This window comes from Phyllobates terribilis, unplaced genomic scaffold (assembly GCF_046119375.1).
Source record: "Phyllobates terribilis strain yellow unplaced genomic scaffold, ASM4611937v1 Scaffold_74__1_contigs__length_7073193, whole genome shotgun sequence".
NCBI lineage: Eukaryota > Metazoa > Chordata > Amphibia > Anura > Dendrobatidae > Phyllobates > Phyllobates terribilis.
The window spans coordinates 2,908,785-2,923,017 of NW_027362834.1; the positions used below are offsets into that span (position 1 = coordinate 2,908,785).

At 49.0% G+C, this 14,233-nt stretch overlaps 6 non-coding genes and 1 pseudogene across 6 annotated transcripts; all 7 read right to left on the bottom strand.

Annotated features, from left to right (window-relative positions):
• Nucleotides 1-1,105: 1,105 nt before the first annotated feature.
• LOC141195233 (U2 spliceosomal RNA) lies at nt 1,106-1,296 on the bottom strand. The gene has a single exon (XR_012267834.1). It is a non-coding gene; the product is annotated as a U2 spliceosomal RNA (small nuclear RNA).
• Nucleotides 1,297-2,416: 1,120 nt separating this feature from the next.
• On the bottom strand, nt 2,417-2,607 carry LOC141195115 (U2 spliceosomal RNA). The gene has a single exon (XR_012267721.1). It is a non-coding gene; the product is annotated as a U2 spliceosomal RNA (small nuclear RNA).
• Nucleotides 2,608-3,730: 1,123 nt separating this feature from the next.
• Nucleotides 3,731-3,926, bottom strand: LOC141196273 (U2 spliceosomal RNA). The gene has a single exon (XR_012268834.1). It is a non-coding gene; the product is annotated as a U2 spliceosomal RNA (small nuclear RNA).
• Nucleotides 3,927-9,470: 5,544 nt separating this feature from the next.
• Nucleotides 9,471-9,568, bottom strand: LOC141196420 (U2 spliceosomal RNA; annotated as a pseudogene).
• Nucleotides 9,569-10,687: 1,119 nt separating this feature from the next.
• Nucleotides 10,688-10,878, bottom strand: LOC141195116 (U2 spliceosomal RNA). Its single transcript, XR_012267722.1, has one exon. It is a non-coding gene; the product is annotated as a U2 spliceosomal RNA (small nuclear RNA).
• Nucleotides 10,879-12,001: 1,123 nt separating this feature from the next.
• On the bottom strand, nt 12,002-12,192 carry LOC141195118 (U2 spliceosomal RNA). Its single transcript, XR_012267724.1, has one exon. It is a non-coding gene; the product is annotated as a U2 spliceosomal RNA (small nuclear RNA).
• Nucleotides 12,193-13,311: 1,119 nt separating this feature from the next.
• Nucleotides 13,312-13,499, bottom strand: LOC141196333 (U2 spliceosomal RNA). The gene has a single exon (XR_012268882.1). It is a non-coding gene; the product is annotated as a U2 spliceosomal RNA (small nuclear RNA).
• Between the last annotated feature and the right edge of the window lie 734 nt (nt 13,500-14,233).

The window sequence follows — 14,233 nt, forward strand, 5'->3', positions numbered from 1 at the left end:
CGACTACGGTGCCACCCAAGGATTCTGAAAAGTCCATTTGTGGAGATGGCCACCTGGACTCCCGTTAAGAAGACATGCTGTCAACCTCTAGATCCCTCACATGCCTGCACTTTTCGGCTTGCTGCTGCTGCAATCCACGCGTTTTAGATCTGCATAACTCCACCTCTTTTAGCACAGTACCCTCAACCCCCGGCTGTTCCCACCCGCCTCAACACCGTTGGAAGGGAGGAGAACCAATTAAGGCGGGGGGGGGGGTGGAACGAGCAGCTGTCTACCCTTAGCAGGAGGGTTGCTGATTAATTACCTCTCCTGCTGCTGCTGCTGCTGGCTGTCCAGCAGCAGACTGAAGGTGGCTGCTGCTGTGCGCAGGTATATAAAGGCTCAGAGCCTATTATGACACGCGCAGCCAGCGTTCCATTGCCACATTCCGTCTACTGCAGGCGGGATACCTGGATGGCTGAATGTCACTGAGAAGCTCACAGAGACCGCCATAAGCAACAGTTTAAAAGAATGCCACAGACTAATCAACCAAACTTTTTGGGTTGGTTTCTCTTTTATAGTCTGCAGGCATTAAATGAAAGAAGTCAGTGTTCCAGCAGAGGGAGACAACGTTTCAGAAAAGGCATTGTAGCAAACCAAAAAAGAAATTTTAAGCGCAGCAGAGTAACCAGCTCACATACCTGTTAGCTCAGGTGAGTTTAAAAGGCTGCTGTTGATAACAAGGGCATTTGCTAAATAGATGGTGTGTGTGCAACAATATACTGAAAGGTCAATTATATTGTGCAGCTTATCTCACCACCTGTAGTTATTTAGGTGAAAGCTCCAAAATGCTTGCCTAATATGTCTGTTTATCCAAAAGGAAGTATAGAGGGAGAGCTAGATAGATAGCATTGCATTACATTACATTACATGGCAATGCAATGCACAGTTGCTGAAGTTGAACCAAAATGAGCTTGTCATCTGGCTTCTGCAACTTTTAACATTAAAAATTCAATGAGGAGAAGAAAAGCAAAGCCAAAGAGTCCATCCCAAAATCCGACAAACAAGCAAAATGAACAAAAAGCATTGAATTCAATTCTTTCTGATTTTAGAAACTGCATTAAAGAAGGGGTGCACTGGTCCTGGAGATACTGCAATACCAGGTCAATGCGTGGAGTGGACAGAGCAAGCTCTTTTTCCATCTCCCTGTTCTAAAAATCCATTTAATATATGGTCCCCAGATAGGGGACGTATCAGATATTAAACTGATAAGAACAGATACTACACTTGATCTTAGCCAAAAGGCCGAGAAGCGATTACCAGAATTGGTTTCCGACTACGGTGCCACCCAAGGATTCTGAAAAGTCCATTTGTGGAGATGGCCACCTGGACTCCCGTTAAGAAGACATGCTGTCAACCTCTAGATCCCTCACATGCCTGCACTTTTCGGCTTGCTGCTGCTGCAATCCACGCGTTTTAGATCTGCATAACTCCACCTCTTTTAGCACAGTACCCTCAACCCCCGGCTGTTCCCACCCGCCTCAACACCGTTGGAAGGGAGGAGAACCAATTAAGGCGGGGGGGGGGTGGAACGAGCAGCTGTCTACCCTTAGCAGGAGGGTTGCTGATTAATTACCTCTCCTGCTGCTGCTGCTGCTGGCTGTCCAGCAGCAGACTGAAGGTGGCTGCTGCTGTGCGCAGGTATATAAAGGCTCAGAGCCTATTATGACACGCGCAGCCAGCGTTCCATTGCCACATTCCGTCTACTGCAGGCGGGATACCTGGATGGCTGAATGTCACTGAGAAGCTCACAGAGACCGCCATAAGCAACAGTTTAAAAGAATGCCACAGACTAATCAACCAAACTTTTTGGGTTGGTTTCTCTTTTATAGTCTGCAGGCATTAAATGAAAGAAGTCAGTGTTCCAGCAGAGGGAGACAACGTTTCAGAAAAGGCATTGTAGCAAACCAAAAAAGAAATTTTAAGCGCAGCAGAGTAACCAGCTCACATACCTGTTAGCTCAGGTGAGTTTAAAAGGCTGCTGTTGATAACAAGGGCATTTGCTAAATAGATGGTGTGTGTGCAACAATATACTGAAAGGTCAATTATATTGTGCAGCTTATCTCACCACCTGTAGTTATTTAGGTGAAAGCTCCAAAATGCTTGCCTAATATGTCTGTTTATCCAAAAGGAAGTATAGAGGGAGAGCTAGATAGATAGCATTGCATTACATTACATTACATGGCAATGCAATGCACAGTTGCTGAAGTTGAACCAAAATGAGCTTGTCATCTGGCTTCTGCAACTTTTAACATGAAAAATCCAATGAGGAGAAGAAAAGCAAAGCCAAAGAGTCCATCCCAAAATCCGACAAACAAGCAAAATGAACAAAAAGCATTGAATTCAATTCTTTCTGATTTTAGAAACTGCATTAAAGAAGGGGTGCACCGGTCCTGGAGATACTGCAATACCAGGTCAATGCGTGGAGTGGACAGAGCAAGCTCTTTTTCCATCTCCCTGTTCTAAAAATCCATTTAATATATGGTCCCCAGATAGGGGACGTATCAGATATTAAACTGATAAGAACAGATACTACACTTGATCTTAGCCAAAAGGCCGAGAAGCGATAACCAGAATTGGTTTCCGACTACGGTGCCACCCAAGGATTCTGAAAAGTCCATTTGTGGAGATGGCCACCTGGACTCCCGTTAAGAAGACATGCTGTCAACCTCTAGATCCCTCACATGCCTGCACTTTTCGGCTTGCTGCTGCTGCAATCCACGCGTTTTAGATCTGCATAACTCCACCTCTTTTAGCACAGTACCCTCAACCCCCGGCTGTTCCCACCCGCCTCAACACCGTTGGAAGGGAGGAGAACCAATTAAGGCGGGGGGGGGGGGGTGGAACGAGCAGCTGTCTACCCTTAGCAGGAGGGTTGCTGATTAATTACCTCTCCTGCTGCTGCTGCTGCTGGCTGTCCAGCAGCAGAATGAAGGTGGCTGCTGCTGTGCGCAGGTATATAAAGGCTCAGAGCCTATTATGACACGCGCAGCCAGCGTTCCATTGCCACATTCCGTCTACTGCAGGCGGGATACCTGGATGGCTGAATGTCACTGAGAAGCTCACAGAGACCGCCATAAGCAACAGTTTAAAAGAATGCCACAGACTAATCAACCAAACTTTTTGGGTTGGTTTCTCTTTTATAGTCTGCAGGCATTAAATGAAAGAAGTCAGTGTTCCAGCAGAGGGAGACAACGTTTCAGAAAAGGCATTGTAGCAAACCAAAAAAGAAATTTTAAGCGCAGCAGAGTAACCAGCTCACATACCTGTTAGCTCAGGTGAGTTTAAAAGGCTGCTGTTGATAACAAGGGCATTTGCTAAATAGATGGTGTGTGTGCAACAATATACTGAAAGGTCAATTATATTGTGCAGCTTATCTCACCACCTGTAGTTATTTAGGTGAAAACTCCAAAATGCTTGCCTAATATGTCTGTTTATCCAAAAGGAAGTATAGAGGGAGAGCTAGATAGATAGCATTGCATTACATTACATTACATGGCAATGCAATGCACAGTTGCTGAAGTTGAACCAAAATGAGCTTGTCATCTGGCTTCTGCAACTTTTAACATGAAAAATCCAATGAGGAGAAGAAAAGCAAAGCCAAAGAGTCCATCCCAAAATCCGACAAACAAGCAAAATGAACAAAAAGCATTGAATTCAATTCTTTCTGATTTTAGAAACTGCATTAAAGAAGGGGTGCACCGGTCCTGGAGATACTGCAATACCAGGTCAATGCGTGGAGTGGACAGAGCAAGCTCTTTTTCCATCTCCCTGTTCTAAAAATCCATTTAATATATGGTCCCCAGATAGGGGACGTATCAGATATTAAACTGATAAGAACAGATTTTTTTTTGATTGAATATATCTTTTATTAGCACAAAAAATAAGTTAACAGACAGTGTACAGTGCCGCAGCCCAGTACACACAGAATTCTACATCATATTTACATAGCATGAGGATACGACGCACTAACTAGACACATCACACCCCTATGCTACACAAAACACTCAATCTGAAAGAAAAAGCATGTCAATCAATACAGTACGACGAACCGTGATAAGGGATGGGGATTGGGAAAAAGGGGATGGGGAGGGGAAAATCACAGGCCCGAAGCTTTATTGAAAGACAAGACACATAAGGGGAGAGGGGGAGGAGGGGTTTAGTCCTCATCCTCGTCCTCCGGACTGTCCACGATGGAATAGTCTCTGAGCAGGCTGTGGATCAGCCTGCGGCAGTCCTGGATGGACATCCTCTCCCTCCTCAAGATGAGCCGGTTCCTGGCGATCCAAACGGCATCCTTGAAGCAGTTCATAAGGCGCCAAGCCTCCTGGATGGCTCCGACGGTATGAACCCCAGGGAAGAGTCCGTAAAACACAGAATGGTGCGATAGGCTCGCCCTGGGGACAGAGTTCCTCAGGTCGTCCTCAAGGGCAGTCAACAGGCGCTGTGCAAATCCGCAGTCCCAAAAAGTGTGCAAAGATGTTTCCTCCACGAAGGGGCACCTTGGGCAGTACCGGGTCTTGCACAGGTTCCGGGCATGCATGAATGACCGGACGGGCAGTCCGCCCTGAATCGCCATCCACGACAAGTCCTTGTGCCCGTTGGTCAGCCTGTCAGACGACACATTTGTCCACACAGTCTCCAGCGTGTCCTGGTGAAGTCCTGTGATGTTCTCCACGTCATCCTTGGCTCTGATGAGCTTGTGGATAGTTTTGGGCTTCCACAAGTCGGGCTTGAGTCCCTCCAGTTGATGTTCCCCCACAAATCGAACGACGTCTCCGTAGAACCATGGCGTCGTCCAGTTGTAGGGGAAGGAGCTGTCCCACTTGTCCCAGCCGAGTCGCCTCCAAAGAGGAAGCAGGAAGAAGCGAGACATGGACCTGCCCGCGGAGCCATTCTTGACTTGCAAAGTCCGGCGGACACAATCACACACAAAAGAGGATCGCAGGAGGGTGGGGATATCTGGAACGCCCTTCCCACCCTTGCGAGGCTCCTTGTACATGACGGCCCGCCTGACTCTGTCCATCTTGGATCCCCAGACAAAGTGAAACACTGTCCTGGTAATGGCCCTGCACACAGTGACGTGTGGGGGCCAGGCCTGCGCCGTGTACTGCAAGACGGGCAGGACCTCATTACGCAGGACGAGTGCCTTACCCTCACAAGTGAGGTGTCTGAGGCTCCAGAGTCCGATCCGTTGCTTCACCTTGGCCAAGCGTTCTTGCCAGGACTTGAGGGCCGCTCCTTCCTTCCCGAACCAGACTCCCAGCACCTTGAGGAAATCCGGTTGAATGTTGAAGGGGAAGGGGGCGGAGGAGGCCGGCTGCCAATCCCCGAAGAGCATGGCTTCCGACTTCCTGCAGTTGACTTTGGCCCCTGAAGCCCGGCCGAACCTCTCACACGTCTGGACGAGGGCGTCGACTGAACCACGATCAGCGCAGAAGACGGTGACGTCGTCCATGTAGAGCGAGCACTTGACCTCGTGTCGTCCCGGACCCGGTGCGGTGATCCCTCTGATCTCTCCATTCTGCCGGATAGCCTCTGCGAAGAGTTCTATAACACAAACAAAAAGAAGAGGTGATAGAGGGCAGCCTTGTCTGACCCCAGAGAGGACAGGGAAGGGGTCAGTCTTCCAGCCGTTCACCAACACCGAGCTGTGGATATCAAAATACATCAGACGGACATACGAACAAAACATGTTACCCAAACCTAACCGGTGCAGAGCTCGGCCCATGAACTCGTGGGAAACCCGGTCGAAGGCCTTCTCCTGATCCAAGGAGACCAGGGCCGCGTGTGCGCGGCGGACCTTGATGTACTCGACCGTGTCCCGCACGAGAGCGAGGCTGTCTGCGATGCGACGTCCAGGGATGCCGCAGGTCTGGTCCGGGTGGATGATCCGTCCGATGACCGTCTTAAGTCGTGTCGCCATCGTCTTGGCCAGGATCTTGTAGTCCACGTTGAGCAGAGTGATGGGACGCCAATTCCTCAGGTCGCACCTCTCTCCCTTCCGCTTGTACAGGATCGTGACCATTCCTTCCCTCAAAGATGGAGGCATTCTACCCTCCACCACCATCTCCTCGTACAGGTCCAACAGGTCCGGACAGATGAGGTCTCCCAGCGCTACATAGAGCTCCGCTGGAAGACCATCACTGCCCGGGGTCCTGCCGGTCCTAAAGGATTTAGCGGCAGAGAGCAATTCGCCCACCATCAGAGGTTTGTCAAAGGCTGCCGTGCCTGCAGGATCAAGATGGTTAGTGATACCTGACAGGAACTTATCAGCAGCGTCGGGGTCGGTAGTCTTGTGGGAGTAGAGTTCGCTGTAGAAGTCGCTGACGACCTTCATCACGTCCTCCTTCCCACGTCGCATGTTTCCGCTCTCGTCTCGCAGCTCGTTCAGGGGCGTGTGACCGGCATGAAGTTTCCTGAAAAAGAATGAGTTACATTTCTCACCCTTCTCCAGATTCTCCACTTTGGAACGGAAGACGATTCGCTTGGACTCCTCCTCAAAGTGCCTTTTCAGGCTCTTCTTGGTCTCCTCCAGCTCCTCCCTCACGTCCCAGCCGCAGTGAAGAAGGTCCTGCAGCGACCGCAGCTCGCGCTGCAGCCCTCTGAAGTCCCTCCTCTTCTCACACGCCTGTTGTCGACCCTTGGCCTGAAAGAAACAGCGAAACTCAAGTTTAACATATTCCCACCAATCAGAGACTGTTTGGAAGCTACCCTTGTAGGACTGCCACATTGCGTAGGCTGCTCTCAGCTCCTCCACGACTTCATCCTGAGCCAGCAGAGCACAATTCAGCTTCCAGGAGCCGGGGCCGGACGGAAAACCGTCGCCGAGGACACCTTGTAAGTGAATGGCTCTGTGGTCGGAGAAGAAGCAGGGGACCATCGAGTGCCTACTCTGCCTGACTGCCCGAGAGGTGAACACAAAGTCAATCCTGGAGCGGAGTGAGCCATCGGGTCGGCTCCACGAATAGTTTGTGGAGCCTCTCCCCATGGAGCCCACCACGTCCTGAAGAGAGGCCTCGGTTACCATCTCGATGAGCAGCTTGGACGTGATGTCCAACTTGGCAGATGTGCCAGAACTACGACCATCCTCCTCGATGGGGCAGTTGAAATCCCCGGCCATCACTAAGGTCCTGGTGGTGGCAAGCTGAAGCCGCAGGGTCTGGAAAAGCTCCAAACACTCATTCTTCAGTGGGGACGCATACACGTTGATGAACCTGACAGGTTCTCCCGCCCAGTTGCCATCTACAACAAGAGCCTTGCCGCAGATGAGCTCCTGGACGGACTCAAGCGTGAATGCGCCCCCCCTGATCAGAATTGCGACCCCCGCAGACTTGCAGTCACCCCCACCGGACCAGTAGGATGGACCGTGGGACCACTCCCTGGCCAGATGTTTGAAGGACCTAGAGGAGGGAAGGGAACATTCCTGCAACATATAAACATCACACAACTGGGAAGTAAGGAAGGCATAAATAGTCTGACGTCTGAACTTGTCCTTGATGCTCCTGACATTAATGGAAAATAAGTTAATATTAGCCATCATGTAGGGAAAAAAGAAAAAGTTAGCGCAGGCAATACACCTTAGTTACCACTCCGGTCGGGTGGTCCCTCGTCGGTGTTGACTGCTGGTGACGGGATCACCAGCAGGCCCTCTTCCTCCATCTGGTCAAGCAGTGCGGCCTCGATCTCGGCGACCACCAGTTCCTCCTCTTCTGGCTCGGCCACCAGGGTCTCAACCATGTGCTCCATCTCTTCTGGCTCAGGAAGGGTATCCTACTTTTCGCCTACGAAATCCAGAATCTTCTTTTTGGAGGATTCAGTAGCAGGGCTGTCCTCCACCTTCCTCTTTCCCCGAGTTGGAACTGGGGAGACAAGAAGGGGAAAATCCTCCTCGGAATAGATAGCGGCAGGTGGAGGAAAGGTTAATTCCACCGCTACCATGGTCTGGGGAGGGAGAGTGGCTGCCGGGGCAGGGGAAAGGACACCTGCTGAGGAGTAGGGGAAGGAGGAAGAGGAAGTGGAATCCTCAGCAGGGGTGGCCGGGGTGGGGGGGGATTGGACGGGGGTGGCAGGGGGAGGGATCGAGAGAGGGGTGACAGAACTCTTACCCTCCTTTGACTTTTTCTTCTGCTTCGGAGCTGCTGGGACCGTCGCTGGGGCTTTGGCCACCGACTCCTTGACCGCTTTGGCCTTGGTCGTCTCGGCCTTGGCCGCTGGGGCCTTGGTCGTCGCGTCCTTGACCTTCACAGGCCTGGTCGTCGGGGCCTTGTCCTCCGGAGCTGGGGTCGTCGCAACCACCGATGCCCAGGATCTCTCACGCTTGGGGCAATCCTTGTACAGATGAGCCGCCAGCCCACACAGGTTGCAGGACGTCTTCTTCGGGCAGTCCTTCGAGCTGTGTCCCGTCACTCGACCAATCCTGCAGGCATCCTCCTTGCAGTTCTTCATCTCGTGGCCGTTCTTGCCGCATCTCCTGCAGTTCCGCGGCATGTCCGGGTAATAGATGAGGCCGTAGGAGTTGCCCAGGGAGAATGTCGGGGGCAGGTGCCGAAGTCCGTCTGAGTACGCCAGGTCCCTGTGAAGTCTAACGGTCACCGACCACTTACCTGTCCAGAAGCCGAGTCCATTCAGGATGTGAGAGGGTTCCTTCACAACCAAACAGAAGCGTCTCAGGAAGGTACAGATGTCTTGGCCTGGGGTGTGCGGGTTGCGCATGGAGACCGTGATCCTCCTTTCGTCCCTCTGGATAGGGCAGCTACCTGTAAAGGCAGAGAAAGAATTATCCGGTCCTTTTGCGCTTACCATTTCCCAGAACCTCCTGCAGGTGTTCACAGTGGCGAAGGTGACGAAGAAGATCCCCGTCAAGAAGGTCTGGATGCTGAGGGTGTCCGACCTGGAGAAGCCTCGATCCAGCAGCATCTTCTGGCAGAACACGTCCGAGGACATGTCCGGCACCCTCCCATCCACTTCCTTCAGCTTCAGGGCCACCGTCTGCCGCATCCATGGCTCCAGGGCTGGAGCTTCGTGGCGGGGCTTCTGGGGTCCCTTCTGCTGGCCATTCGTGGAGGCAGAGTCCTTGGGGTCAGAATCGGCTCCTGGCTGGGCCCTCCTGGCTGTCCCCGGCTCCAGGCTCTTCTTTTCGGCCTTCCTCGCAGCGCTTGCCATGGCTTTCCTCCTGCAGTTACTTCTTGGAGCTGGATCTGGAACTCTTCCCGGAATGGGTGGAGCTATGCAGATTCTTCTCCCGTCGTGTTCTGGACAAATTCCAAGAAAGGTCTTTGTCTCGATGATTTTCTTCCTCGAAGATTCCACAGGACAGCCCAATTCTTCTCCGAGTCTTCGTCTTCTTCTGGATTCTTTAGAGCTTCTTCCTCCCACCGATATCCGCCTTCCTTCTCCGATGTCAGCTGGGCTCCGAAGCTCTTCTCCTTCTGAGTTCGATCGCTCTCGTCAAGTGTAGATCGTAGCTCTTGTGTTCTTAAAAGAACAGATACTACACTTGATCTTAGCCAAAAGGCCGAGAAGCGATAACCAGAATTGGTTTCCGACTACGGTGCCACCCAAGGATTCTGAAAAGTCCATTTGTGGAGATGGCCACCTGGACTCCCGTTAAGAAGACATGCTGTCAACCTCTAGATCCCTCACATGCCTGCACTTTTCGGCTTGCTGCTGCTGCAATCCACGCGTTTTAGATCTGCATAACTCCACCTCTTTTAGCACAGTACCCTCAACCCCCGGCTGTTCCCACCCGCCTCAACACCGTTGGAAGGGAGGAGAACCAATTAAGGCGGGGGGGGGGGTGGAACGAGCAGCTGTCTACCCTTAGCAGGAGGGTTGCTGATTAATTACCTCTCCTGCTGCTGCTGCTGCTGGCTGTCCAGCAGCAGACTGAAGGTGGCTGCTGCTGTGCGCAGGTATATAAAGGTTCAGAGCCTATTATGACACGCGCAGCCAGCGTTCCATTGCCACATTCCGTCTACTGCAGGCGGGATACCTGGATGGCTGAATGTCACTGAGAAGCTCACAGAGACCGCCATAAGCAACAGTTTAAAAGAATGCCACAGACTAATCAACCAAACTTTTTGGGTTGGTTTCTCTTTTATAGTCTGCAGGCATTAAATGAAAGAAGTCAGTGTTCCAGCAGAGGGAGACAACGTTTCAGAAAAGGCATTGTAGCAAACCAAAAAAGAAATTTTAAGCGCAGCAGAGTAACCAGCTCACATACCTGTTAGCTCAGGTGAGTTTAAAAGGCTGCTGTTGATAACAAGGGCATTTGCTAAATAGATGGTGTATGCAACAATATACTGAAAGGTCAATTATATTGTGCAGCTTATCTCACCACCTGTAGTTATTTAGGTGAAAGCTCCAAAATGCTTGCCTAATATGTCTGTTTATCCAAAAGGAAGTATAGAGGGAGAGCTAGATAGATAGCATTGCATTACATTACATTACATGGCAATGCAATGCACAGTTGCTGAAGTTGAACCAAAATGAGCTTGTCATCTGGCTTCTGCAACTTTTAACATGAAAAATCCAATGAGGAGAAGAAAAGCAAAGCCAAAGAGTCCATCCCAAAATCCGACAAACAAGCAAAATGAACAAAAAGCATTGAATTCAATTCTTTCTGATTTTAGAAACTGCATTAAAGAAGGGGTGCACCGGTCCTGGAGATACTGCAATACCAGGTCAATGCGTGGAGTGGACAGAGCAAGCTCTTTTTCCATCTCCCTGTTCTAAAAATCCATTTAATATATGGTCCCCAGATAGGGGACGTATCAGATATTAAACTGATAAGAACAGATACTACACTTGATCTTAGCCAAAAGGCCGAGAAGCGATAACCAGAATTGGTTTCCGACTACGGTGCCACCCAAGGATTCTGAAAAGTCCATTTGTGGAGATGGCCACCTGGACTCCCGTTAAGAAGACATGCTGTCAACCTCTAGATCCCTCACATGCCTGCACTTTTCGGCTTGCTGCTGCTGCAATCCACGCGTTTTAGATCTGCATAACTCCACCTCTTTTAGCACAGTACCCTCAACCCCCGGCTGTTCCCACCCGCCTCAACACCGTTGGAAGGGAGGAGAACCAATTAAGGCGGGGGTGGGGGGGTGGAACGAGCAGCTGTCTACCCTTAGCAGGAGGGTTGCTGATTAATTACCTCTCCTGCTGCTGCTGCTGCTGGCTGTCCAGCAGCAGACTGAAGGTGGCTGCTGCTGTGCGCAGGTATATAAAGGCTCAGAGCCTATTATGACACGCGCAGCCAGCGTTCCATTGCCACATTCCGTCTACTGCAGGCGGGATACCTGGATGGCTGAATGTCTCTGAGAAGCTCACAGAGACCGCCATAAGCAACAGTTTAAAAGAATGCCACAGACTAATCAACCAAACTTTTTGGGTTGGTTTCTCTTTTATAGTCTGCAGGCATTAAATGAAAGAAGTCAGTGTTCCAGCAGAGGGAGACAACGTTTCAGAAAAGGCATTGTAGCAAACCAAAAAAGAAATTTTAAGCGCAGCAGAGTAACCAGCTCACATACCTGTTAGCTCAGGTGAGTTTAAAAGGCTGCTGTTGATAACAAGGGCATTTGCTAAATAGATGGTGTGTGTGCAACAATATACTGAAAGGTCAATTATATTGTGCAGCTTATCTCACCACCTGTAGTTATTTAGGTGAAAGCTCCAAAATGCTTGCCTAATATGTCTGTTTATCCAAAAGGAAGTATAGAGGGAGAGCTAGATAGATAGCATTGCATTACATTACATTACATGGCAATGCAATGCACAGTTGCTGAAGTTGAACCAAAATGAGCTTGTCATCTGGCTTCTGCAACTTTTAACATGAAAAATCCAATGAGGAGAAGAAAAGCAAAGCCAAAGAGTCCATCCCAAAATCCGACAAACAAGCAAAATGAACAAAAAGCATTGAATTCAATTCTTTCTGATTTTAGAAACTGCATTAAAGAAGGGGTGCACCGGTCCTGGAGATACTGCAATACCAGGTCAATGCGTGGAGTGGACAGAGCAAGCTCTTTTTCCATCTCCCTGTTCTAAAAATCCATTTAATATATGGTCCCCAGATAGGGGACGTATCAGATATTAAACTGATAAGAACAGATACTACACTTGATCTTAGCCAAAAGGCCGAGAAGCGATAACCAGAATTGGTTTCCGACTACGGTGCCACCCAAGGATTCTGAAAAGTCCATTTGTGGAGATGGCCACCTGGACTCCCGTTAAGAAGACATGCTGTCAACCTCTAGATCCCTCACATGCCTGCACTTTTCGGCTTGCTGCTGCTGCAATCCACGCGTTTTAGATCTGCATAACTCCACCTCTTTTAGCACAGTACCCTCAACCCCCGGCTGTTCCCACCCGCCTCAACACCGTTGGAAGGGAGGAGAACCAATTAAGGCGGGGGGGGGGGTGGAACGAGCAGCTGTCTACCCTTAGCAGGAGGGTTGCTGATTAATTACCTCTCCTGCTGCTGCTGCTGCTGGCTGTCCAGCAGCAGACTGAAGGTGGCTGCTGCTGTGCGCAGGTATATAAAGGTTCAGAGCCTATTATGACACGCGCAGCCAGCGTTCCATTGCCACATTCCGTCTACTGCAGGCGGGATACCTGGATGGCTGAATGTCACTGAGAAGCTCACAGAGACCGCCATAAGCAACAGTTTAAAAGAATGCCACAGACTAATCAACCAAACTTTTTGGGTTGGTTTCTCTTTTATAGTCTGCAGGCATTAAATGAAAGAAGTCAGTGTTCCAGCAGAGGGAGACAACGTTTCAGAAAAGGCATTGTAGCAAACCAAAAAAGAAATTTTAAGCGCAGCAGAGTAACCAGCTCACATACCTGTTAGCTCAGGTGAGTTTAAAAGGCTGCTGTTGATAACAAGGGCATTTGCTAAATAGATGGTGTATGCAACAATATACTGAAAGGTCAATTATATTGTGCAGCTTATCTCACCACCTGTAGTTATTTAGGTGAAAGCTCCAAAATGCTTGCCTAATATGTCTGTTTATCCAAAAGGAAGTATAGAGGGAGAGCTAGATAGATAGCATTGCATTACATTACATTACATGGCAATGCAATGCACAGTTGCTGAAGTTGAACCAAAATGAGCTTGTCATCTGGCTTCTGCAACTTTTAACATGAAAAATCCAATGAGGAGAAGAAAAGCAAAGCCAAAGAGTCCATCCCAAAATCCGACAAACAAGCAAAATGAACAAAAAGCATTGAATTCAATTCTTTCTGATTTTAGAAACTGCATTAAAGAAGGGGTGCACCGGTCCTGGAGATACTGCAATACCAGGTCAATGCGTGGAGTGGACAGAGCAAGCTCTTTTTCCATCTCCCTGTTCTAAAAATCCATTTAATATATGGTCCCCAGATAGGGGACGTATCAGATATTAAACTGATAAGAACAGATTTTTTTTTTTTTTTTTTTTTTAACCAAATCAGATAGGCCGGAGCATAAGCTCAATCAAATCGACTTACAAAAGCCTTTCATTGACACTTAGCCTTTCATCACACTTGGTATATAATCAAAATTAAAACCAAACCTTATCATCAGGTACATTATACACTACTAATTAAACTTTACCAAAAACCTCCACTTTTTAAACTTCCAGATCCCTTCAGCATCTATAATACTTCCACGTTCCTGATCCCAGAGGTATATTACATACATACGTGACAGAATCAATCTCAAACATTCATTAACTGACATTTTCTTCCTTTTAAAAACTAACAAATTCCTCGCATCCCACAAACTTTCAATTACACACACCACCAACAACCATAAAATCCTATCCTTAATTCTACTACATGCACCCATCCCAAACATAGCAAGTTTCCAATTAACATACTTTACACCCACCAATTCCTTACAAAGTCCCCCTATACCCTTCCATACATCATATGCAAAATCACAATCCCATACCATATGTCTAACATGCTCTCTCAAACCACATCCATCCCTCGGGCATACCTCAGATTTAACTAAATCCCTCTTCTTTTGCACATCCCTAACAGGCAAAATGTCATGCAATATCATCCAAGCGATATCTCTCTGTCTGTTAGTCACACCATCTATACTTAATTTTCTCCACATCTCGGTTACTTCCTCCCCTCTCAACCCATGGATATTACATACCACCTCACGCTCACGCACCATCCTAATGACTTTCTTCTTTTG